General features: G+C 40.4%; 1 protein-coding gene across 1 annotated transcript in view; it reads left to right on the forward strand.

Moving 5' to 3' along the window:
* Nucleotides 1–25942, forward strand: part of LOC117506417 (dedicator of cytokinesis protein 3-like) — a 544822-nt gene that overhangs the window by 405588 nt on the left and 113292 nt on the right. The gene's annotated exons all lie outside the window — the stretch shown is intronic.

Here is a 25942-nt window from a genome sequence, read left to right on the forward strand (position 1 = left end):
CTCAATACGCAGCAGTATGTTGAGGGCTACGGAAGAAATTAAACATGTTTAATTTTCTTCGGCGTACAGCACAGCATGGAGCCTTCACGCGAGTACACACAGCGCCGTGCTACTGTCCGCTATTATGAGCCTGCCCACGCTTCAACACGGTACTGTGCGCCATTTCACATCTCTCTCTCTGTGACACAGAGAGAGAGAGAGACCGTGTGCTACTCCTAAAAGCGGTCTCTCTCTCTCTCTCTCACACACACACACACACACACACACACACACACACACACACACACACACACACACACACACACACACACACACACACAGAGAGAGAGAGAGAGAGAGAGAGACACCGCGCGCAACTCCTTAAAATAAAAGCGGTCTCTCTCTCTCTCTGTGTGACACACAGAGAGACAGAGACCGCTTTTAGGAGAAAGACCACTTTTATTTTAAGGAGTAGCGCGCAGTCTCTCTCTCTGTGCAGTCTCTCTCTCTCGCTCTGTGACACACAAAGAGAGACCGCGCGCTACTCCTTAAAATAAAAGCGGTCTCTCTCTGTGTGTGTGTGTGTGTGTGTGACACACAGAGAGAGAGAGACTGCGCGCTTACACACCTCTCTGCAGCTTCTCTCCCCCTGCCATCCCCTCATTACCCCATCCCCGTAGAGACGGTGCCTGCTCCCAGACTACCAATAACCAGCAAAAATCTATTTAAGCATAAAAATTAAAAAAGAAAAAATAATATAGCACCTTCAACTGCACCACAGACTAAAACAGTTAATTGTGGTCTATTAAATATTAGGTCTCTCTCTTCTAAGTCCCTGTTGGTAAATGATATAATAATTGATCAACATATTGATTTATTCTGCCTTACAGAAACCTGGTTACAGCAGGATGAATATGTTAGTTTAAATGAGTCAACACCCCCGAGTCACACTAACTGTCAGAATGCTCGTAGCACGGGCCGGGGCGGAGGATTAGCAGCAATCTTCCATTCCAGCTTATTAATTAATCAAAAACCCAGACAGAGCTTTAATTCATTTGAAAGCTTGACTCTTAGTCTTGTCCATCCAAATTGGAAGTCCCAAAAACCAGTTTTATTTGTTATTATCTATCGTCCACCTGGCCGTTACTGTGAGTTTCTCTGTGAATTTTCAGACCTTTTGTCTGACTTAGTGCTTAGCTCAGATAAGATAATTATAGTGGGCGATTTTAACATCCACACAGATGCTGAGAATGACAGCCTCAACACTGCATTTAATCTATTATTAGACTCTATTGACTTTGCTCAAAAAGTAAATGATTCCACCCACCACTTTAATCATATCTTAGATCTTGTTCTGACTTATGGTATGGAAATAGAAGACTTAACAGTATTCCCTGAAAACTCCCTTCTGTCTGATCATTTCTTAATAACATTTACATTTACTCTGATGGACTACCCAGCAGTGGGGAATAAGTTTCATTACACTAGACGTCTTTCAGAAAGCTCTGTAACTAGGTTTAAGGATATGATTCCTTCTTTATGTTCTCTAATGCCATATACCAACACAGTGCAGAGTAGCTACCTAAACTCTGTAAGTGAAATAGAGTATCTCGTCAATAGTTTTACATCCTCATTGAAGACAACTTTGGATGCTGTAGCTCCTCTAAAAAAGAGAGCTTTAAATCAGAAGTGCCTGACTCCGTGGTATAACTCACAAACTCGTAGCTTAAAGCAGATAACCCGTACGTTGGAGAGGAAATGGCGTCTCACTAATTTAGAAGATCTTCACTTAGCCTGGAAAAAGAGTCTGTTGCTCTATAAAAAAGCCCTCCGTAAAGCTAGGACATCTTTCTACTCATCACTAATTGAAGAAAATAAGAACAACCCCAGGTTTCTTTTCAGCACTGTAGCCAGGCTGACAAAGAGTCAGAGCTCTATTGAGCTGAGTATTCCATTAACTAACTAGTAATGACTTCATGACTTTCTTTGCTAACAAAATTTTAACTATTAGAGAAAAAATTACTCATAACCATCCCAAAGACATATTGTTATCTTTGGCTGCTTTCAGTGATGCCGGTATTTGGTTAGACTCTTCCTCTCCGATTGTTCTGTCTGAGTTATTTTCATTAGTTACTTCATCCAAACCATCAACATGTTTATTAGACCCCATTCCTACCAGGCTGCTCAAGGAAGCCCTACCATTATTTAATGCTTCGATCTTAAATATGATCAATCTATCTTTGTTAGTTGGCTATGTACCACAGGCTTTTAAGGTGGCAGTAATTAAACCATTACTTAAAAAGCCATCACTTGACCCAGCTATCTTAGCTAATTATAGGCCAATCTCCAACCTTCCTTTTCTCTCAAAAATTCTTGAAAGGGTAGTTGTAAAACAGCTAACTGATCATCTGCAGAGGAATGGTCTATTTGAAGAGTTTCAGTCAGGTTTTAGAATTCATCATAGTACAGAAACAGCATTAGTGAAGGTTACAAATGATCTTCTTATGGCCTCGGACAGTGGACTCATCTCTGTGCTTGTTCTGTTAGACCGCAGTGCTGCTTTTGATACTGTTGACCATAAAATTTTATTACAGAGATTAGAGCATGCCATAGGTATTAAAGGCACTGCGCTGCGGTGGTTTGAATCATATTTGTCTAATAGATTACAATTTGTTCATGTAAATGGGGAATCTTCTTCACAGACTAAACTTAATTATGGAGTTCCACAAGGTTCTGTGCTAGGACCAATTTTATTCACTTTATACATGCTTCCCTTAGGCAGTATTATTAGACGGTATTGCTTAAATTTTCATTGTTACGCAGATGATACCCAGCTATCCATGAAGCCAGAGGACACACACCAATTAGCTAAACTGCAGGATTGTCTTACAGACATAAAGACATGGATGACCTCTAATTTCCTGCTTTTAAACTCAGATAAAACTGAAGTTATTGTACTTGGCCCCACAAATCTTAGAAACATGGTGTCTAACCAGATCCTTACTCTGGATGGCATTACCCTGAGCTCTAGTAATACTGTGAGAAATCTTGGAGTCATTTTTGATCAGGATATGTCATTCAAAGCGCATATTAAACAAATATGTAGGACTGCTTTTTTGCATTTACGCAATATCTCTAAAATCAGAAAGGTCTTGTCTCAGAGTGATGCTGAAAAACTAATTCATGCATTTATTTCCTCTAGGCTGGACTATTGTAATTCATTATTATCAGGTTGTCCTAAAAGTTCCCTAAAAAGCCTTCAGTTAATTCAAAATGCTGCAGCTAGAGTACTGACGGGGACTAGAAGGAGAGAGCATATCTCACCCATATTGGCCTCTCTTCATTGGCTTCCTGTTAATTCTAGAATAGAATTTAAAATTCTTCTTCTTACTTATAAGGTTTTGAATAATCAGGTCCCATCTTATCTTAGGGACCTCGTAGTACCATATCACCCCAATAGAGCGCTTCGCTCTCAGACTGCAGGCTTACTTGTAGTTCCTAGGGTTTGTAAGAGTAGAATGGGAGGCAGAGCCTTCAGCTTTCAGGCTCCTCTCCTGTGGAACCAGCTCCCAATTCAGATCAGGGAGACAGACACCCTCTCTACTTTTAAGATTAGGCTTAAAACTTTCCTTTTTGCTAAAGCTTATAGTTAGGGCTGGATCAGGTGACCCTGAACCATCCCTTAGTTATGCTGCTATAGACGTAGACTGCTGGGGGGTTCCCATGATGCATTGTTTTTTTCTCTTTTTGCTCTGTATGCACCACTCTGCATTTAATCATTGGTGATCGATCTCTGCTCCCCTCCACAGCATGTCTTTTTCCTGGTTCTCTCCCTCGGCCCCGACCGGTCCCGGGGGAGGACTGCCCCTCCCTGAGCCTGGTTCTGCTGGAGGTTTCTTCCTGTTAGGAGGGAGTTTTTCCTTCCCGCTGTAGCCGAGTGCTTGCTCACGGGGGGTCGTTTTGACCGTTGGGGTTTTACATAATTATTGTATGGCCTTGCCTTACAATGTAAGGCGCCTTGGGGCAACTGTTTGTTGTGATTTGGCGCTATATAAAAAAAAATGATTGATTGATCAATAAAAGTACTCTCTCCCAGTTTAACGAGTCACAGCGTTTCGTCCAGGGCAGCCTTTACCACAGCCAGACTCAGCAGCATCTGGACACAATGAAAGTGATCCACCAAGACAAAATAATAATAATGTTAAATGACTGTTTTTGAGCCGTACCACACCATGCAGTAGAGAACAGAGCGCACTTCCACAGAGGCAGAAAATAGCACTGCAACTGGTGCAGCATGGCACACCCGACTGTGTGCACACATTAAAACGCGAACACATGCAGCTGCTAGTATGAACGAACACTGTTAAAGGCTGAGTACACTCGTATTTCGGGCGTATTTAAATGAAAACAACGCCGCAATGAGCAGCTCTACAAATACGCCACTGTGACAGGGGCTTTATTCGGTAGCGGGCCAGAGGTGGGGTGAACTCGCTGCAACTCAGTATCTGACAAATCAATGCCCAGTGTCTCTGAAATGATACTTCTCACCAATTCCCTTATTTTACCGTTCTCCGTCAGCTCCTTGACTCCCTGGCAACCTTGTCAAGCCTTTCGTTATCCTTCTCCAAATCCATGACGCGCGCGTCAGGTTGTTCCAGTTTGTAGTTAAGTGATGAGACGTCAGCCTCCATTCTAACCTGCGTAGCTTTCACCACCGAAACATCTGCCTGCAAATCTTGCAAAATTCTGCTCACTTGAGCCATTTCACGCATTGCTTTTTCCAAAGTAGACTGCAGTCCTGTTATTGCGTCCATTGCCATGGGTGTAGAGCGGCCTGTGTCCGAAACCTGCTCCTCTTCAGTGGCTAGGCTAACTAGCATGTCACTGCTAGCCACACTAGCGTTAGTAGCCGCCTGCTTCGCCTGCTTGCCTTGTTGTAGTTGACATTATGATATATCCGTCAAAAAACCAATTGTATCAGTGCTCTCTCAACGCGAATCGACTTATGTTGTGGAAAGTAAGTCACTTGAAAAAAAGTAGAGGAAAATGGAGATTTCTCAGGAGCTCTGCTTTAGGCGGCCATCACGGTCGGCGGTCCCACGTGACTCCCATTCATCCATGTTTTTGATATTGTAATGATACTGAAAGGTTGTGAAAAAGTATTCAGATAATCCTTAATTTTTTTTTGGAAATTTCCGTACAATGCTGTTAAAATTAATAATTGAGTTTACCCACAGATTTAATATCCTGGTTGTATTGATCATCTGTGTAGGAGCAACAATTATTATTTATGGTGGAGAAAAAATTATTTTCCGGGTCAATATCCTGTTCCAAGTCCAGAATGCTGTGATCGGTGTACTCAAAAGTTTTCAATTCCAGTTGCTCATAGTCATGTATCCTATGTAATGTGGTTCATGTCCCCAGGTGTATAGTGCGTTCTGTCGATGTATGAAGTCATGGTTGTGTTTTGTTTGTTAACCCGTGTCCAGTCTCGTCTTAATCCAGTCCATACCACGATGATGCAGTATAATCCAGTGACATTCATTGGTATTTGCCCAGTTCAGTGATGCTTTGTATACAGATCACTTTGGCTTCCTCTGGGGTCCCGTTCAGTTTTATGAATACTTTGCAATTTGAAGTCCATGTGTTTTGTTTTTTCTGTTTTTTTGAGTTGTCGTGTTTTCCAAGCTATATCAGAGTTGTGTTTGGCTAGGTGCTCATTCATGAAGACATTCATTCCCTTCAGCTTTCTTCCTTGTTTCAGCAGAGCGGTTTTGTATTTTCTGTTTGTGAACCTGAGTATTACGACTGGTTTCTCACTGGCATTTCTCCTGGGCAGAGGGTGGCAGGCCTCAATATTATTACGGCCCAACTCGATCCTCTCGGACCATAGAAACTCAGCCACCTGTTTCTCCATAGAGCTAGCATCCAGCTCACTGGGCTCTCCCACCTCCATCTCCGTGGTCACCGCCTGCGAGTATGACCAGGGTTTGATTTTGAGCATGGTGACAATCACATCATTCACCCTGGTGTACTGTTCCAGATTCGCAACTCTGCTTTCCAGATGGTGAATGCGCTTATCCTTCTCAGCATTCTGTATTCGCAGTTGCATTACTTCCCCAACCAGATCCATGATGCTCTTCTGCTGTTGCCTAACAGCAGAAAGTTCCTCTGTGATGAAGTTAGGAGACTGCTTTATCTCCTCAGCTTCCTCCAACGACAGGGCTCTCTTTGGGAGCATGCTGCTCTCTTTATGACTGACCTCTGGATCTAGGCTAAAAGCAAGCCACACGCACCACAGTCTAACCCAGGTTAGGTGGTTACCTGCTGCCGGAGGCCCATCTCGACCAGATGTTGACCGGCAGGCTATCGCTGGAGGCCAGTCTTGGTTTGCGGTTAACTGCCGCTGGAGGCCCGTCTCGACCAGATGTTGGTCGGCGGACTATCACTGGAAGCCGGTCTCGGCTTGCGGTTAGCCGCCGCTGCAGGCCCGTCTCGGCCCGATGTTGGCTGGATGGCTATTGCTGGGGGCAAATCTCGACTCGCAGTTAGCTGGTTCAAACCAATGCGCTGTCCACAAAGTATTTTGGTATGCAGCCATGAAATTATACAACTTCCTATCCTCCTGTAATTACTTATATAACTATCCTGGCGGTGGTTTCTGTGTTTGTAATGTGTGCACTGAGCTGTCATCCAGCTGTCAGTGTGCTATGATCAGCTGACAGGCCCCTCCCCGTGCTGTGTGCGATCAGACATCGCTGTCTGGCTTTGTAAAATACAAATAAATAAATAAATATAAAAATAAAGAATAAAAAATATGGAAAATAACAGTTTATCTGTAAAAGCTTTATTTAAAATGTATTCAATTCTTTAACTTGTATTGGGAGATTTTATTTGAATGTTTCTGTTCGTCAGTCTTTGTTGCCAATCATTTGATTTTTATTATTGTCTTACTCTTACTGTGAGGCCTACTTGTAGTTAAAAAAACACACACACACAACATAACAACATTTGATTTTACCCTAAATGTATTATTTCGAAATGATAAACTTGATCAGCAATGGTGAGTAAATACTCACCATCAGCAATGGTGAGTAAATTTAAATTTAATGAAACATTCTGAAGGCTAACTTCACTAAAACAGCATTTCCCATCATACATTTGTGGTTCCTGGCAAATCTCAATGCAGTTTGTTGATCACATCTCTGACTTTTTACTCTCTTTTCCTGGGTTTACTTCCCTGTTGGAATATACGGTTAAAATAAAGAATTTTACTGCTTTAGAGTAAAAACCTGCACTTGCCTGATTCAGATCACATAATAGATTATTACCCACGATGTCCAAACAGCTTTTCTACTTGTCCCGGACAATCAGTCACTGGTCGCATCTAACCAGTAAGATCGCAAGAAATCGTAAATAACCTTGATCAACTCATGATTATTTTGTTGCGACAGAAATCGGCACACAGAAGAGCAGTGTCTAAAGAGTTTTCACTTTAGACACTGTGACCACCTACAGTAATGCCTCAAAGTTTGTGAATTAAACTCTTGGACTACGTGTTGCAATGAAAAATTGCCCGTTGGCCCTTATGAGTGGATGAGTGCAGAATTGATTTAAACTTACCCGTTCTGCATCTTTTTATGTAGTAGTAGATTAGTAGAGCACCACAGATTAGTAGAGCTCCACAAACTGCAGCAACCACAGCCCCCATGATCCACAGCTTGGTGTTGCAGTTCTCAAACATTTTCTCTGAAACATGAGAAAATGTGAACGTCATTTCAAACACTTTGGTGTGATGAGCTATAACAAGAAGAACAGTTAGTGGTGTGCATGCTCCTAAAATTTATTTTAAAAACTATAATGTCCTTAAAACCATTGTCAGTTTCTGTTGCATCTCACCGGGCACGATGACATAATCATCAGTCACATGGTTGATGGTTTGTTGCTTGGCTACGCAGCGGAACAGGTTGGTGCTGGTCTTGGTCACAGTGGTTCTGAGGCTAATGCTAAAGTGACCTGCGCATTCTGTGATCTGTTCCTCCTCAGCATGAAGGATGTTTCCATTGCTGTCCAGCCACTTGAGCTTTGGTTCTGGAAAAGCATCTCGCACTTCACATTTCAGTGGCACGCCATCGTTCGTGGCGTTGAGCACCTGGATTCTTGGTTTAGATATTGCACCTGCGAAAACTGTATAAACATTTTTTCATGAATAACACGGAAATTGTAACTATAGAAACTACCTGAGCTAACTGCCATTAAGAGCTGAAAACCATGATTACTCATTTTCATTGTCTGATCTTTGGGTAGTAGAGTTGGTAGTTTAATATCCACAAGATATTTTCTATTTTTAGAAAGTAATGTATGCTAGCTGTTAGCTTTGGATAACCAATCACTGCTGGAAGAAATATAACACTGCTAAAATACCCTCAGCCGTATGAGCATGTAATCTATGAAAGAATGTGACCTTTTGGCCCCTTAGAATAGCTCAAGGTTTGCCATCTCCGAACTTCCAAGGTCTGTGTCCCAGTGAATCTGAACACCTGAGCAGTAATAGGTATAGACTTATGCTGAGCACAGACAAGACACAAAGTCTTTGTAGTAGTCGATGGCCATATTTTGTCCTCAGGTAAAAATATAAAGGTTCTGTTGAATGTTGACTTTTTTTTTTTTTACGAGCCCCTAATATACACAAATATAACTAAATCTGGACTTGTTCTTGTAATATTTTAAAAGTAGACAGCTGCAGTTTAAGTGTGAACACCCAAAGACCAACTCGTCTCCACAACATGACAACGAAATGATCCATTACAGATGACCTGTTCATTAAGACAGACCAGGTGTCTCACGACCCCCCACCCCCAAACTACTGACATGCAGGAAATGTAAATCAGAGAAATCTCACCAGGCACAAAGAGCTCAGCATGACTTGTGTGGCCGATGTCCTTCTGCCTAGATACACAGCGGAAACGGTTGGTTGACGTCAGTGTCACCATGCTGAAAACTATGGCGGAAAATTCACCTCCCCATTTGGTGGTGTTCAAGTGTCCAGCAGGAAATATGTTGCCATGGATGTCCTGCCACTCTAACTCAGGTTTTGAGGAAGCGCCTTGAACTTCACACTTCAACAGCACTCCATCTTTACTAGCGTTCACTATGGAGGTGTACGGTTTAGCAGCTGCACATAAAACAAAAAAACAAAAACAACAACAACATTGTTTTATATATATGGAGCCAACAAAGAAAGTTAGCTCCATCAAGACATGTATCTGGGGAACAGCATTTAACATAAAGACTTTAGTTTTGCTGTTCATCTGTATCTCAGATGCTCCACAGAGTACATTTTAAGCCAAGGACAATACAAAATGAGAAAGAAAAAACAAACAAACAACAACAATAAAAAATAAAAAGGTACAAATTTATAGGTATAATTTTCTACAGGCAAAATTCACCCCAGACATTCTGTTCCATTTTTCTTCATCAGTCAGTGACTATCAGTGAAAAATATTTTATAGTTCACTATAAACAAAACACATGGAAAATATTTGACATCCCCACCAACCTAAAAAGAGCACAGACCTGTGTGACAGAAAGTAAAACCATCTGAGTCTCCCTAAGTAACCATTCTTTAGACCAAAAAAAAAGAAAAAAAATCATTCCAGCGGTACGGAAGGATCCTTCAATCAGATCAAGTACCTAAGACATTGTCTTAGGTCACTGTTAAGCCCCGGTCACAACCCACCGTGCGTTTTTTTCGCCGTACATTTTCTGCGGATGCCACAGCCACGGTTTTTTGAAAACGTACGGAGGCAGTAGCAAGAGGAGGGAGGGAGTACGTTCAACGCACGTCCCTAAGAGTGTAACGATAAAGAGAGATGACAATAAAGCAGTGTGTGTGTGTGTGTTGGGGGGGGGGGGTGTCGCTTTTCTTTTTTTATGAGCGGGACCGGAACGGCAAGTGTTTTTCAGCGTCGGCGATGCATGAGCATGTCCAGCCTGCAGCGGTCAGTTGTACGAGTGTTTACTTGCCTCGAAAAGTTAAAGCGAGTTATCAGACTGAAGCTGTGGAGTGTGTGTTGCTGACATTTGGAAATAAAGTCCAAGTTCAAGTGAGAAGCTGCGTTGTGCATGCAAGTCTGACGGCCTCCTGGTTAATTCAATAGTAATTGAATGAAAATGTGCTGCTTTGAATCCGTACTGAGGCAGTATTCACACGGGCCTCCAGCGGCAGATTCCAACTGAAAGTAAACCTCTACAACTCAATATAAATTAATTTTTTGTATTTGAAATGCCATAAACAGCCAGCCAGTTCAGCCATTTTAGTGCTTTTAGACCTCACTGCAGCTTTTGACACAGTCAATCAATTCAATCAAATTTTTTTTTTATATAGCGCCAAATCACAACAAACAGTTGCCCCAAGGCGCTTTATATTGCAAGGCAAGGCCATACAATAATTATGTAAAACCCCAACGGTCAAAACGACCCCCTGTGAGCAAGCACTTGGCTACAGTGGGAAGGAAAAACTCCCTTTTAACAGGAAGAAACCTCCAGCAGAACTAGGCTCAGGGAGGGGCAGTCTTCTGCTGGGACTGGTTGGGGCTGAGGGAGAGAACCAGGAAAAAGACATGCTGTGGAGGGGAGCAGAGATCAATCACTAATGATTAAATGCAGAGTGGTGCATACAGAGCAAAAAGAGAAAGAAACAGTGCATCATGGGAACCCCCCAGCAGTCTACATCTATAGCAGCATAACTAAGGGATGGTTCAGGGTCACCTGATCCAGCCCTAACTATAAGCTTTAGCAAAAAGGAAAGTTTTAAGCCTAATCTTAAAAGTAGAGAGGGTGTCTGTCTCCCTGATCTGAATTGGGAGCTGGTTCCACAGGAGAGGAGCCTGAAAGCTGAAGGCTCTGCCTCCCATTCTACTCTTACAAACCCTAGGAACTACAAGTAAGCCTGCAGTCTGAGAGCGAAGCGCTCTATTGGGGTGATATGGTACTACGAGGTCCCTAAGATAAGATGGGACCTGATTATTCAAAACCTTATAAGTAAGAAGAAGAATTTTAAATTCTATTCTAGAATTAACAGGAAGCCAATGAAGAGAGGCCAATATGGGTGAGATATGCTCTCTCCTTCTAGTCCCCGTCAGTACTCTAGCTGCAGCATTTTGAATTAACTGAAGGCTTTTTAGGGAACTTTTAGGACAACCTGATAATAATGAATTACAATAGTCCAGCCTAGAGGAAATAAATGCATGAATTAGTTTTTCAGCATCACTCTGAGACAAGACCTTTCTAATTTTAGAGATATTGCGTAAATGCAAAAAAGCAGTCCTACATATTTGTTTAATATGCGCTTTGAATGACATATCCTGATCAAAAATGACTCCAAGATTTCTCACAGTATTACTAGAGGTCAGGGTAATGCCATCCAGAGTAAGGATCTGGTTAGACACCATGTTTCTAAGATTTGTGGGGCCAAGTACAATAACTTCAGTTTTATCTGAGTTTAAAAGCAGGAAATTAGAGGTCATCCATGTCTTTATGTCTGTAAGACAATCCTGCAGTTTAGCTAATTGGTGTGTGTCCTCTGGCTTCATGGATAGATAAAGCTGGGTATCATCTGCGTAGCAATGAAAATTTAAGCAATACCGTCTAATAATACTGCCTAAGGGAAGCATGTATAAAGTGAATAAAATTGGTCCTAGCACAGAACCTTGTGGAACAACAGTATCAAAAGCAGCACTGAGGTCTAACAGAACAAGCACAGAGATGAGTCCACTGTCCGAGGCCATAAAAAGATCATTTGTAACCTTCACTAATGCTGTTTCTGTACTATGATGAATTCTAAAACCTGACTGAAACTCTTCAAATAGACCATTCCTCTGCAGATGATCAGTTAGCTGTTTTACAACTACCCTTTCAAGAATTTTTGAGAGAAAAGGAAGGTTGGAGATTGGCCTATAATTAGCTAAGATAGCTGGGTCAAGTGATGGCTTTTTAAGTAATGGTTTAATTACTGCCACCTTAAAAGCCTGTGGTACATAGCCAACTAACAAAGATAGATTGATCATATTTAAGATCGAAGCATTAAATAATGGTAGGGCTTCATTGAGCAGCCTGGTAGGAATGGGGTCTAATAGACATGTTGATGGTTTGGATGAAGTAACTAATGAAAATAACTCAGACAGAACAATCGGAGAGAAAGAGTCTAACCAAATACCGGCATCACTGAAAGCAGCCAAAGATAACGATACGTCTTTGGGATTGTTATGAGTAATTTTTTCTCTAATAGTTAAAATTTTGTTAGCAAAGAAAGTCATGAAGTCATTACTAGTTAAAGTTAATGGAATACTCAGCTCAATAGAGCTCTGACTCTTTGTCAGCCTGGCTACAGTGCTGAAAAGAAACCTGGGGTTGTTCTTATTTTCTTCAATTAGTGATGAGTAGAAAGATGTCCTAGCTTTACGGAGGGCTTTTTTATAGAGCAACAGACTCTTTTTCCAGGCTAAGTGAAGATCTTCTAAATTAGTGAGACGCCATTTCCTCTCCAACTTACGGGTTATCTGCTTTAAGCTACGAGTTTGTGAGTTATACCACGGAGTCAGGCACTTCTGATTTAAAGCTCTCTTTTTCAGAGGAGCTACAGCATCCAAAGTTGTCTTCAATGAGGATGTAAAACTATTGACGAGATACTCTATCTCACTTACAGAGTTTAGGTAGCTACTCTGCACTGTGTTGGTATATGGCATTAGAGAACATAAAGAAGGAATCATATCCTTAAACCTAGTTACAGCGCTTTCTGAAAGACTTCTAGTGTAATGAAACTTATTCCCCACTGCTGGGTAGTCCATCAGAGTAAATGTAAATGTTATTAAGAAATGATCAGACAGAAGGGAGTTTTCAGGGAATACTGTTAAGTCTTCTATTTCCATACCATAAGTCAGAACAAGATCTAAGATATGATTAAAGTGGTGGGTGGACTCATTTACATTTTGAGCAAAGCCAATAGAGTCTAATAATAGATTAAATGCAGTGTTGAGGCTGTCATTCTCAGCATCTGTGTGGATGTTAAAATCGCCCACTATAATTATCTATAACAGTCGACCACACAATTCTTTTAGACCGCCTGAGAGACTGTGTGGGTGTCAGGGGGACTGTTCTGGAGTGGTTTAGGTCCTACCTGTCGGAGAGGTCTTTCTCCGTCAGGCTGGGGGAATCCACCTCGTCTTCAGCTCCTCTTCATTGTGGAGTCCCCCAGGGTTCTATCCTGGGACCCATCCTCTTTGCTCTTTATCTCCTCCCACTCAGAGAGATTTTTAAAAAACATGACGTGGCCTATCATTTTTATGCTGATGATTGTCAAATCTACATTCGTATCGATACAAACAGCCTTTGCCCCCTGACAGCCCTACTCGACTGTCTGTGTGACGTCAGGGCTTGGTTGTCACAGAATTTTTTGAAACTTAATGAGGGCAAGACAGAGGTTATGTTGTTTGGAACTGCCCTTGTTGACTTGGGACCTTTCAAGAATTTTGTACGTCCCAAAGTCACCAGCCTTGGTGTCACCATAGACAGCGATTTTAAATTTGATAAACAAATCAATGGTGTTTTGAAATCGTGCTTTTATCATCTTCACCTTTTATCAAAGGTAAAACCGTTTTTATCTTCTAACCTTTTTGAACAAGTTGTGCACTCTTTTACTTCAAGTCGTCTGGACTACTGTAACGCACTTTATTTCGGCATTAGCCAACGGGCTCTTTCCCGTTTGCAGTTAGTCCAGAAGCTGCAGCGCAACTTTTAACAGGGACCTGGAAGCATGAGCACATAACCCCAATTCTTGCATCTTTGCACTGGCTTCCTATTAATTTTAGAATTGATTTTAAGATTTGTTTTTAAAGCTTTGAATGGAATGGCCCCTCAACACATCACTGACCTCCTACAAATTTACTCTCCGGCGCGTGCTGAGGTCTGAGGGCCATTTCCAACTCGTGGTACCCAATACGAGACTTAAAACCAGGGGAGACAGGGCTTTCTCTGTGGCTGGCCCCACACTTTGGAACGCTCTGCCCCTCCATGTCCGAACAGTGGAGTGTTTTAAGTCTCGTCTGAAGACCCACTTTTATTCTCTGGTTTTTAACACTGCACGAGTTGTGTGTTCCTCTGTTTTATTGGTTTTGTTTTTATTTTTGGTAGATTGTATTGCTTTTATCTTTTGTATGCTGTATGTATTTATTTATTTATCTTGCATATTCTACTTATTTTTATTGTTAATTTTCTTATTTTTAATTTATTTCTTGACTATTTGGGTTTTATCTATCGTGATTCTATGTGCAGCACTTTGGAACGTCTTTGTTATTAAATTTGCTATATGAATAAAGTGGATTGGATTGGATAAATCAATTAAAATGGGTGAAATACCAAAGGGCTGAATACTTTTGCAAGCCACTGTATATGCCATTGTCAAAGGGGAACAGAGGCTCAGTCTTGACTGAAAACAATAATTTAACATGACTATTGTTATGAAAAAAGTGAACTCTTAGATGGTAGAATTGCTAACGGGATAGTACTTGTTGCACGAGAATTGTCAGTGACTAATAATTTCACTGATCTCTACATTTGTAATGTGTGCATTGCTGTGGAAGTACTGTAGAATATAAACTTCAACTGGGATGAGTCATAGGAAGAAAAAATAAACCCATGCTACACAGGGGGTGTACGACATACAAGTTCTCATCTCGTTTTCCAAACTGTACTGAAAGAGTTTAAAGTTTGAGATGCCTTCAGTCTCTGTAATGGGAGAGAAGCAGAGACTGTGAAGGCTGCTGCTGGGTTGACTTTGTGACAAGTGTGTGCCTTTAAATTTGGACCTTGTAACTGAATGAACTAGAACTCGGAAACGGTATCAACCAGTATCATCTGTGTGGGTGTTATTGTTGGGACAGAAAACCCCAAATCAGTGCATAGCACGAACATAATCCCTAAGACACCCCCCATCACACTTAGTATGAATGAGCGTGAGCCAAGCCAAATCAGGTAGAATGTAAAAAACACGATTCATGCCACACATCGGGGGTGGGTGGGTAAGAATTACGGAGAACAGCCGTCCAAATACCCAGACTGTGCTCTTACCTGCCCTGACTGTCTTATGCACGTGCCGTGTACATGAGCTTCTGAACGCAGTACAATTACAACAGTTAGTGGAACACATTAGGATCACCCAGACAGCTGTCAAAATGCAGTGAGAATATGACAAATGCACTTACTTTGCTGTACCAGTGAGATACAATTGCGGGTTGAGGAAATATAATCCAGCAGCACTCGAGATGCGTTCAGTCGCATTTGGGATATTCGGTCAAGGCAGAAACATGCCGAACGTCCCCCAAATGTGATCAGAATGCTGTTTTTTTGTCTTCCAAGTGTTTAGAATGCAGTCAGACTGTGGTGCGATGGCACCTCGACTGCTGTTCAATAGTTTCTCCACTTCAGATGCACCACAAATGTTTTGAACATGAGCAAAACATTGGAAGCAGCCGCACGACTGTCCCCAACTGTTCAGACTGCACTCAGAATGCTGTCTGACGGCTGCAAATGCACCTCGGTGCCTACCAAATGTGGATCGAATTTTTATTCGGATGGGATTCGGTCTCATTCGGCCCCTCGTGTGATGGGGTATAATTTTTGACTTGGGTGCAGTTAAATGCAACACGTACTCTAGAATCAATTATATATATATATAAATTTAAAAAAAAAAAACAGGACTCACCGCCAGGAATCTCTTCTGATTTGTCTTTTAACACAGCTTGAACTGAAAGAGAAATTAAACAACTTATTACATTACCAATGACACCAGACTGATGTAGATGATAATATACAGTGGTGTGAAGACATTAGTGCACCCTTGAACCTTTACCTCTTTGAATTTTAATGGCATCAAAAAATAAGTTACACAGCTTCACGATTTAGTGGTATAGAGGAAGAGTTTCTTAAAAAGAAGACTCCAAGGTTCAGCTACAATGCACATCAGAGATGTAAGCCTAGATATGATCTATTTTGGTGGTAGAAAATTCTTCTCTGCTCCACTTCACTATGAAGCTGTGAATGGTAATGCAAAATACAAAACTTGCACTATGCACGATTCCTTCAATTGCAGCCACAGACGTCTATAACTTCTTCAGAATTTTATGGCTCAGTAGTAACAGTTGTCCGCTCGACATTGCTCCATGCCGCTCTCTTGCGTGACGTGGCATGTTCATTTTCACCCGCATTTTGAATTAAATCTGGTCAAAAACCAACATATTTCAGTGATGTTCCTGGGGTGGCAGAAGTGTTTTTCTGCTTGACTGATTTAGGATCAATTAAACCAGATTCTCTAAGTCAATTTTTAAAAATGGGGTGAAAGTGTTTTTATTTCAAGAGTTGGCCCAATGAACTGAGAACCAGTTTATTTATTACTATTTACTTTTATCTATTACTGTGTGTTACTTAATCACGAGTCATACTGAACTTTTTTGTTTCAAATTATTATTGCAGATGTCATATCATATATGGTTCCTATGTTTATCTGTGATATACCTACAGCTGTGTTCAAAATAACAGCACCCTTACAGGGGCCCTTATTTAAGGACAGAGGCTGCAAATGTTCATGTTGGTTGTTGTGCATTTCTCTGGAAAGTATAAAATGAGTATAAAATGGGCCGTTCCAAACATTGTTCAGAAGAACAGTGTACTTTAATTAAAAACTTGAATGTAGAGGGGAAAACATATGAAGAAGTGCAGAAAATGATAGACTGCTCAGCTAAAATTATCTCATATTATAAAATATATTAAAATGGCAACAAAAACAAGAAAGACGTGGAAGAAAACAGAAACCCGCCATTCAGATGGATCGAAGAATAACCCGAATGGCAAAGACTCTGCCATTGATCAGATCCAGGGTGATCAAAGAAGGTTTAAATTCATTTGCATCTTGGTATTTGAAGCATGCACTGGCTAAGTCCAACTCTTATGAAGTACTTCTTCATATCGCCTCACTTACAGTGGAGTAAGAGAGCTATCCATAACGTAATGTTATTATTGGGGGAAAAAAAAACAAAAAAAAAAAAACAGAGCCAGACAGCAGTGCCAGAATGATTTCATTTAAGGGTTGAAGTTGTAAAGTCTGGATTAAATGCTTCATTTGATGCTACACTGAATTCTAAGCATCATAATCATTGGCGTGCAGACGTCACTTTAACGTATCATTTTCATGAAAAGGCTTGTTACATTCTAGCACGATCTGGCCCGGTGATAGAGGCATGATAGAACATGAAATTAAGATGTAATCCAAATGTATAAGCAATAAATGCCACCCCTGATTCTAAGAGCAGAGCTGAAATGGAACCGATAGCCAATCAGAGTGTGCCTTAAAATCACATGATGCAATTGAACCAATGGGTGATGAGAAAACTCCAGAGTGAAAAACTCTCTGGATGGAAACGTCTCGCTGTAGCACTTTACACATGAGTAAACATAAGTCTGTGTGTGGGTTTTCTTCCTGCCCACAGACTGTGACCATCTGTGACATGGGAGTAGGCAGCGGGGTGAGGAGTGGGAACAGGTACAGTCCCTTAATTGAGAGAGTAGTGTCAACTCAGAACATGGCACCAATTTGGGTCCAACTGTGTTGAACTACTGAATGAACTTTTTGTGTTTTCAACATTTTTTAAAAAATCATTTAACCACACACAGCAACACATCCAGGTACAGGTACCATCAAAATAAAAATAAAAAATAGTTAAGCTGTCAAATTTACATTTTGACGATTTAATTAATTAATTTTAAGCCTGATTTATGCCTCTGTAACTCTGTAACTCCATGTCATGACACTGACGTGCGTGACGGTTTTAAAGTTCCCCATTGCTGGATTATGCTTTATTATGGATTAATTTGACCCTCAACAAGTTTTTCTTTCTGCAGTCATCACCTCCAAATCAAAGGTAAGCTGTACATTTTCCTCTTTTACCGACTTTGTGCTGTAAAGTTGCAGACTTTTGTGATCCATTTGTAATCAGCGTGCGCACTTTAAAAACTATTATAATATGATGGCAGATGAAACAGTGAAAGCAGAAAAGTGTCAAATCACAGCCTTTTGTGTCTGATTTAATGTCAGGCTGCAGGTCCGAGTCTGAACATGGTGTGTAAAAAAATAGACAGTCGGGCTTTTAATCACGGGAATGACTCCGGTCCCAGATGTGAGGGGTTTTTAATGGAAATGCATTGCGATCGGATGGGATATTTTATCCGATGTGAGTGAAAAATCTGTTATACAAAATCTGTTATATACGGTGTTTATAACATGGAAAACAATACAAAAACAGTGGGACTTTTTCTGCTGTTTATACGATGACGGTTTAGGTGAGTTTTAGGTGAATTTACCTCTCAAAACTTTGACGATGATGTCGGCTTCCACCCAACACAGCTGACTTTATTTTCCCAGTTTTTCTTCTGTTCAGATCTGAAGGGAATCTGTAAATGTTGAAGCTCTTCTTGTGTCTATTTGTGCCTCCAAACACACGACAACCTGGCATTTTCAGTGAATAAATAAATAAAATAGCTGGATTTACATGCAGATACATTAACAGCGAACGCTATTTTGGAGTCACGTCACCGTTTTTTCTTCGACTTGTCGTGTCGCTACTGTCAAGTAAGGGACTCTAGGAACAGTCCCCCAACCCACTTACAGAGTAAAGACCCACTTTTAAAGACATTTTGTACATACAGTTGTGTTCAAAATAATAGCGTGTTTAAAGAAGTGAGTAAAGCTCAAAATCCTAATAATAAATTTTATTTCTATACATGCAAATGCATTGTGAACACTGCACATTCTATTCCAAATCAAAACAAAGAAAATGTATCAAATTTGTTAATACTTCACAGAAAGCAAATAAAAAGGAATATTAGACTGTTAGAAAAAATAGCAGTGCCTGTACAAACTCCAACATTTACTGTATAAAGTGAAAAATGCTTGAAAATTTAGCTTTGCTGCCTTCGTCCTTAAATAGGTTCCACCTGTAAGGGTGGAACAGGAGACACAAAAAGAAAAATGTAGTCTATTTTTTTGAACAGCCATTCCTGTTTTGTGGGCCGCTGAAGAGGAGGTACTGTTGGCCCACCACCACAAGATGGCGCCCTGCTTGAAGTGCGGGCTTCAAGCACGAGAGGGCGTCGGCTTTGCAGGAGGTGACAGCTGTCATTAATCAACACAAGCTGTCACCCATCACCACCACTACAAAGACCGGACTGCAACTCCACCTCCTCGCCGAGAAATCAACTACCATTCAGGTAATTTCTCTGCTGCCTGACACTGTGTGTGTTTAACCTGAACTTCTATTTTCAGCCGTTTTCCTGGAGTTTTTTCCTTATCTGGAGGATTGGCGTTTGGTGTGACAGTGACGGCTTCGCCTCACACCCCAACTCAGATAAGTGGTTGACCAGGAGCTGCACGAGTGTGTGTGATTGGAGGTGGAGGTTTTCCCTCCTTTACTTAATACAGACTGTGGGATTACTGAGTGTGCGAACTCACACTCATCTGGACTGTCTCTGTTCTCTGCCAGCAGTACCGGGTCTGACTGCTGAAGACAGCGGCCACCTGGGGCGCAGGGCTTGGCGGCTCCGGTGTTCTTCAGCTCCGTTGGTGTTGGAAGCTGTGTGGGGATCCAGCTCTTCTCTCTCCAGGCGTCTTCTATCGTCGAGCCTGCCCACACGTCACCTGGTGTATGATTGACAGTCCACCATATTGTTATTGTCTGTACGTTGTTGTGCGATTCACAACATTAAATTGTTACTTTTTGGCTTATCCATTGTCCGTTCATTAACGCCCCCTGTTGTGGGTCCGTGTCACGACACTTTCACAACAATTCCTTTTTATTCACTTTATGTAAAGTAATAACAAATTTGATACATTTTTCTTGATGTTTTGATTTGGAACAGAATGTGCAGTGTTCCCAATGCATTTGCATCTGAGCTTTACTCACTTTTTTTTTTAAACACACTGCTGTTATTTTGAACACAACTGTAGGTATATCACAAATAAACACTGCAAGCATACATATAATATGTGCAAAAATCAATATGACTAGTGATTAAGTAACACACAATAATAGAAAAAATAACTAGTAATAAATAAATTTGTTCTCAGCTTGCTAGGCCAACTCTTGAATTAAAAACGGTTTAACCCCATTTTTAAAAATCGACTTGGAGAATCTGGTTTCATTTATCCTAAATCAGTCGATCAGAAAAACATGTCTGCCACAACATCACTGAAATATGTTGGGTTTTGACCAGATTTCATTCGGAAATCTGGGTGAAAATGAACATGCCATGTCGGGCAAGAGAGTGGCATGGGGCATTAGTCTGATAGCACCGTCCACTCTCCAAAGGCACACAAACAAGAGTTAATATCAAACCGTAACACCCAGAAGAAGTTATAGACTTCTGTAGCTGCAGTTGAAGAAATTGTGCATAGTGCAAGTTTTGTATTTTGCATCACCATTCACAGCTTCATAGTGAAGTGGAGCAGAGAAGAATTTTCTCTCAACAAAGCAGATCAAATCTGGGCTTGCATCTCTGATGTAGCTGAACCTTCAAGTCTTCTTTTTAAGAAAATCCTCCTCTACACCACTTAACTCATTGTGGTTTTTACTCAGATTCTATAACTGTATAACTTTTTTGATGTCATAAAAATTCAAACGTAAAAGTTCAAGGGTGCACTAACATCTTCACAGCACTATATATTACATGTAAGTCTTGTTTCATTGGTAATGTAATAACTTGTTTAATTTCTTTCAATTTCTTTCAGTTCAAGCTGTGTTAAAAGACAAATCAGAAAATAATTACAGGTGGTGAGTCCCGATTTTTAATTATGTCACTGATTCTACAGTATGTGTTGCATTTAACTGTGTCCAAGTCAAAATTAGGGATTTCATTCATGCTATGCACAGATTTGGGTTTTCTGTCCCAACAATAACACCCAAACAGAGGATACTGGTTGATACCGTTTCCAAGTTCTAGTTCAATCACACACACTTGTCATAGTAGCTCTTCATGTTTTGATTTGGAATAGAAACTGCAGTGTTGCAGTTGTGTATATGGAACTAAAAGCTATTATTATATGGCTGCAGCGCCACGAGCGGTCTGATTGGCTGATTTCTGGTCTGATATATCAGACCGGTTACTATGCCAGTCGGTCTGGAATGCCAATCACATTCGTTACAAACCAGAAAGCTAAAAACATGATTAGAAAAAACCAAGTCGGACATGAACATACTCCATAAATATCTAAACGGCATCGTAAAAAACACAGATTGAAAGCTTACCAGCTAATGACCAGACCATCTGTTAGCAGGTTTTTCATGGAGGTGAAGTGAACAGGTCTGACTATGGGCTGTCAGCAGCTTTCATATTTGGGCGATACCATAAGATTGTGTGGTTTATGTGTGTGTGTATGTATATAAACAACTAAAACATTCAATCAGTATTACGGTGAGTGTCCTACTTCTACTCTGACAATTCTGTGCTATGTAGAATTGAGGAACAATATAAAAAACTTCACCTTGAAAAAAAAAAATTTAACTGAGAGGAGTAACTTTTATGAAATATGATCCCCCAGTGCATGGCAGAGCTGTTAACTTGTCAAACATGCACCATAGATAGATTTTTAATTTGCTTGCAATATGTTTCTGTGCTAGTACAATATCTAATAAAACCTAAAACCCAAGTATCTGATTGGGACTCTGACACCATATACAGTGTATATACTCACACACACACACGGACGGATGGACAGAGTATATGTTTGAATTTTTTGGCTAAATTGGTTTACTCGCCATGTGGCAAGTAGATGTGACCCCCAACTTTCCCGACATGCCAAGTGACTTCTAGGGCTAAGTATAGAGGCCTGGGTTGTCTGGGTGGCTTTCATCACTCATCTCATTCTTGCAAGGTCACTTACTTTTTGAGAACTGGCTACTTCACACAGATTTACCATAGAGTACTGTACTGTTTGTATTTCTTCGTAATTGATGTAAATGAAGTCCAAAAGCATGTTTATATGACCATAACAATCTGATTACTGGAAATAATCAGATAACAGTAATAATCCAATAAGTCATATTTACATGCACTTCAGTCATGTGATAATCAGCGTGGTTTACATGATTTTAGTTCAATAGTTGGATTTCTTTCAAAGTGGAGAAAGGAGAATGGGCAGGTCTTGAAGAAAAAGCATCGACTGCATAGAGAAAAAGACAGCGTGAGGAGGTGCGTGGATTTGATGTGCCTACGCCTACACCTTTTGGGCACTATGTACATTGTTTTCTTTTAACTACTTTGTGAGTTTTGTTTGTTTGTGTACAAAGTATTTTTGTTAAGCAAATATGTGCCTAATAAATTCAATTCAATTCAAATAATTGCTGGTAATCTCATTCACATAAAATCTTTAGATTGCCTTGCTTCAGTGAGAAGTTGGACGTCTAGTAACTTCCTACTTTTAAACTCTGATAAGACTGAAATGATGGTTCTTGGTCCAGCAAGACACTGGCATCAATTTGACCAGCTGGCACTTAGCTTAGGTTCGTGTGTTATACATCATATGGACAAAGTGAGGAATCTTGGGGTAATTTTCAAACCTACGTTGTCTTTTGACCTCCACATTAGAGACATTATGAGGCCTGCTTTCTTCCATTTGCGAAATATGGCAAAGATTCATCCCATCCTGTCTATGGCTGATGCTGAGACTTTGATACATGTAGAGCTGAAATGATTAGTCGAGTGACTCGAATAATTCCATTACATATGCTAGGCCTGAGTGGGGCACTGCAACATCCCCAGAAGAATAACAGAAGAAGACTAGAGCATAGCAGCTAATCAAATTAGCAAAGACGCTATCGCTTTCCAATGTGACAGAGTAAAATAAAGCCTTTTAAGAGAAAGACGGTCCACGGTGATCATTTGAAATAGACTTACTGCGCATTTAAAGCGAAGCAGTGTGTTTGTCTATTTTTTCAGAAACACACTGTCTGCTCTACGTGAGGAGTGACTATTGACCCGGCTTCTGGCTGCTCTCTACCCGGTGTGAGGGCTGTCAGATCGGGCGAGTCACAGCTCCGTCACTGGCTACACTGACAAACAAGGATGCTTATTCGCTGTCATTGGGCGGTTTTCCGTCTTTTTGTAAATTCTTGCCGTCTGAAAGAACGCTGTTGTGAAGGTAGTAAATGCGCAATGTCTCGATGTTCCAGACAATTTCCTGCCTGCTTCCCACGCCAAATCTCATAGCATCGTTCACAACAAATTTTCTACCTCGTCAGTTTCTCATCATTTCCAATATTACACAAGATAAATACAGGTATGGCAATAATTTAACGCTGATATCATTTAAACAAGTAAATTCTGTGATATTTTGGTATTGTTGTATGTATGATAAATGTAATGCTTAGTAAGGTTGGGTATCGAAACCCGATTCTCTTCGGGTATCCTTAAGAAACAATTCGATCCACCGACATCAATAGCCTTTTTGCTTAACGGTTCCCTTATTGGTCCTTCAGAGTGGCTGTTGTTTTTGGGGGTGTTTATAGGGAAAATGATCATGTCTCTACGTTGATTACAGAACCCCTGCAGGGTCTGTAATCAACTGTTTCTGCAGCGCGGCTCTTCTTTGAAGCTTGAAGCAATGAAGCATTGATCTGACCCACTGCTTCGTTTGTTTTATTTCGCTTTATCTTAATTTTTCCCCACTAAAACCCAAAGAGCCCATGTCTGTGAGAAATATTTACCCTTTTATGTTAAACTGACCTGTTGTGGTCTTCTGAAACAGTTGATAGATGTATTTTATAACTTAAAAACGGGACCGATGCTAACACGTTAGCGTGTCTTTGGTATTTTCAATGTTAAAGTTAGCATTAAGCTGTTCGCATCTCAGCACGTTTGTGTGCATTTGTTTTCTGTATAATAATTAATGGCTCAGCGTTTGCTGTTGTAGAAGAGTCAAATGTATTACAAATTGTATTTTTTTTTTTTTTTTTGTTTAGATATTATTATTAATAATAATAATAATAATAATAACAGCAACAACAAAAATAATAGTAATAATAACTAATAATGCTACAATACAATTTTAGAGAAAGAGACAGAGGACCTGATAAAAACACAACAGAAAATATAAAACCAACTAATAATGAACATAAATAAATATAGAAATAAATGTTCTGTGAACACCAAGTGACTCTTACACCTCCACTTCATCCCTGTTTTATTTAAGTTTAATGACAATTTGTCAAACCATATTTTCAGTTTGTCAATTACTTCAGTGATTTCCTCCAGAACTATCTGCCAAGCTAGAAAACTGCTGCTTCTTAGTAAGAGTAGAATATTACTGGAGTGAATTTGAATAAGGAAAGTTGTGTTTTTCCTCATTAAAATTAATGCTGCACTCACTGCAGGTTATTGTCTGTAATAGTCCCAGATTGCATTTCAGAGCTTCTAGAATTCAGACATTTTTGTGTGGGTGGTGGTGGGGGTAATTTTGGGTTACAGCTTTTTTCAGGTAAATATGTTTAGTAATACATACAACCCCTGGCAATAATTATGGAATCACCGGCCTCGGAGGATGTTCATTCAGTTGTTTAATTTTGTAGAAAACAAGCAGATCACAGACATGACACAAAACTAAAGTCATTTCAAATGGCAACTTTCTGGCTTTAAGAAACACTATAAGAAATCAGGAAAAAAAAAATTGTGGCAGTCAGTAACGGTTACTTTTTTAGACCAAGCAGAGGGAAAAAAATATGGAGTCACTCAATTCTGAGGAATAAATTATGGAATCACCCTGTAAATTTTCATCCCCAAAACTAACACCTGCATCAAATAAGATCTGCTCATTAGTCTGCATCTAAAAAGGAGTGATCACACCTTGGAGAGCTGTTGCACCAAGTGGACTGACATGAATCATGGCTCCAACACGAGAGATGTCAATTGAAACAAAGGAGAGGATTATCAAACTCTTAAAAGAGGGTAAATCATCACGCAGTGTTGTAAAAGATGTTGGTTGTTCACAGTCAGCTGTGTCTAAACTCTGGACCAAATACAAACAACATGGGAAGGTTGTTAAAGGCAAACATACTGGTAGACCAAGGAAGACATCAAAGTGTCAAGACAGAAAACTTAAAGCAATATGTCTCAAAAATCGAAAATGCACAACAAAACAAATGAGGAATGAATGGGAGGAAACTGGAGTCAATGTCTGTGAACGAACTGTAAGAAACCGCCTAAAGGAAATGGGATTTACATACAGAAAAGCTAAACAAAAGCCATCATTAACACCTAAACAGAAAAAAACAAGGTTACAATGGGCTAAGGAAAAGCAATCGTGGACTGTGGATGACTGGATGAAAGTCATATTCAGTGATGAATCTCGAATCTGCACTGGGCAAGGTGATGATGCTGGAACTTTTGTTTGGTGCCGTTCCAATGAGATTTATAAAGATGACTGCCTGAAGAGAACATGTACATTTCCACAGTCATTGATGATATGGGGCTGCATGTCAGGTAAAGGCACTGGGGAGATTGCTGTCATTACATCATCAATAAATGCACAAGTTTATGTTGATATTTTGGACACTTTTCTTATCCCATCAATTGAAAGGATGTTTGGGGATGATGAAATCATTTTTCAAGATGCTAATGCATCTTGCCATAGAGCAAAAACTGTGAAAACATTCCTTGCAAAAAGACACATAGGGTCAATGTCATGGCCTGCAAATAGTCCGGCTCTTAATCCAATTGAAAATCTTTGGTGGAAGTTGAAGAAAATGGTCCATGACAAGGCTCCAACCTGCAAAACTGATCTGGCAACAGCAATCAGAGAAAGTTGGAGCCAGATTGATGAAGAGTACTGTTTGTCACTCATTAAGTCCATGCCTCAGAGACTGCA

Source organism: Thalassophryne amazonica, chromosome 3 (genome assembly GCF_902500255.1).
Source record: "Thalassophryne amazonica chromosome 3, fThaAma1.1, whole genome shotgun sequence".
Lineage (NCBI taxonomy): Eukaryota > Metazoa > Chordata > Actinopteri > Batrachoidiformes > Batrachoididae > Thalassophryne > Thalassophryne amazonica.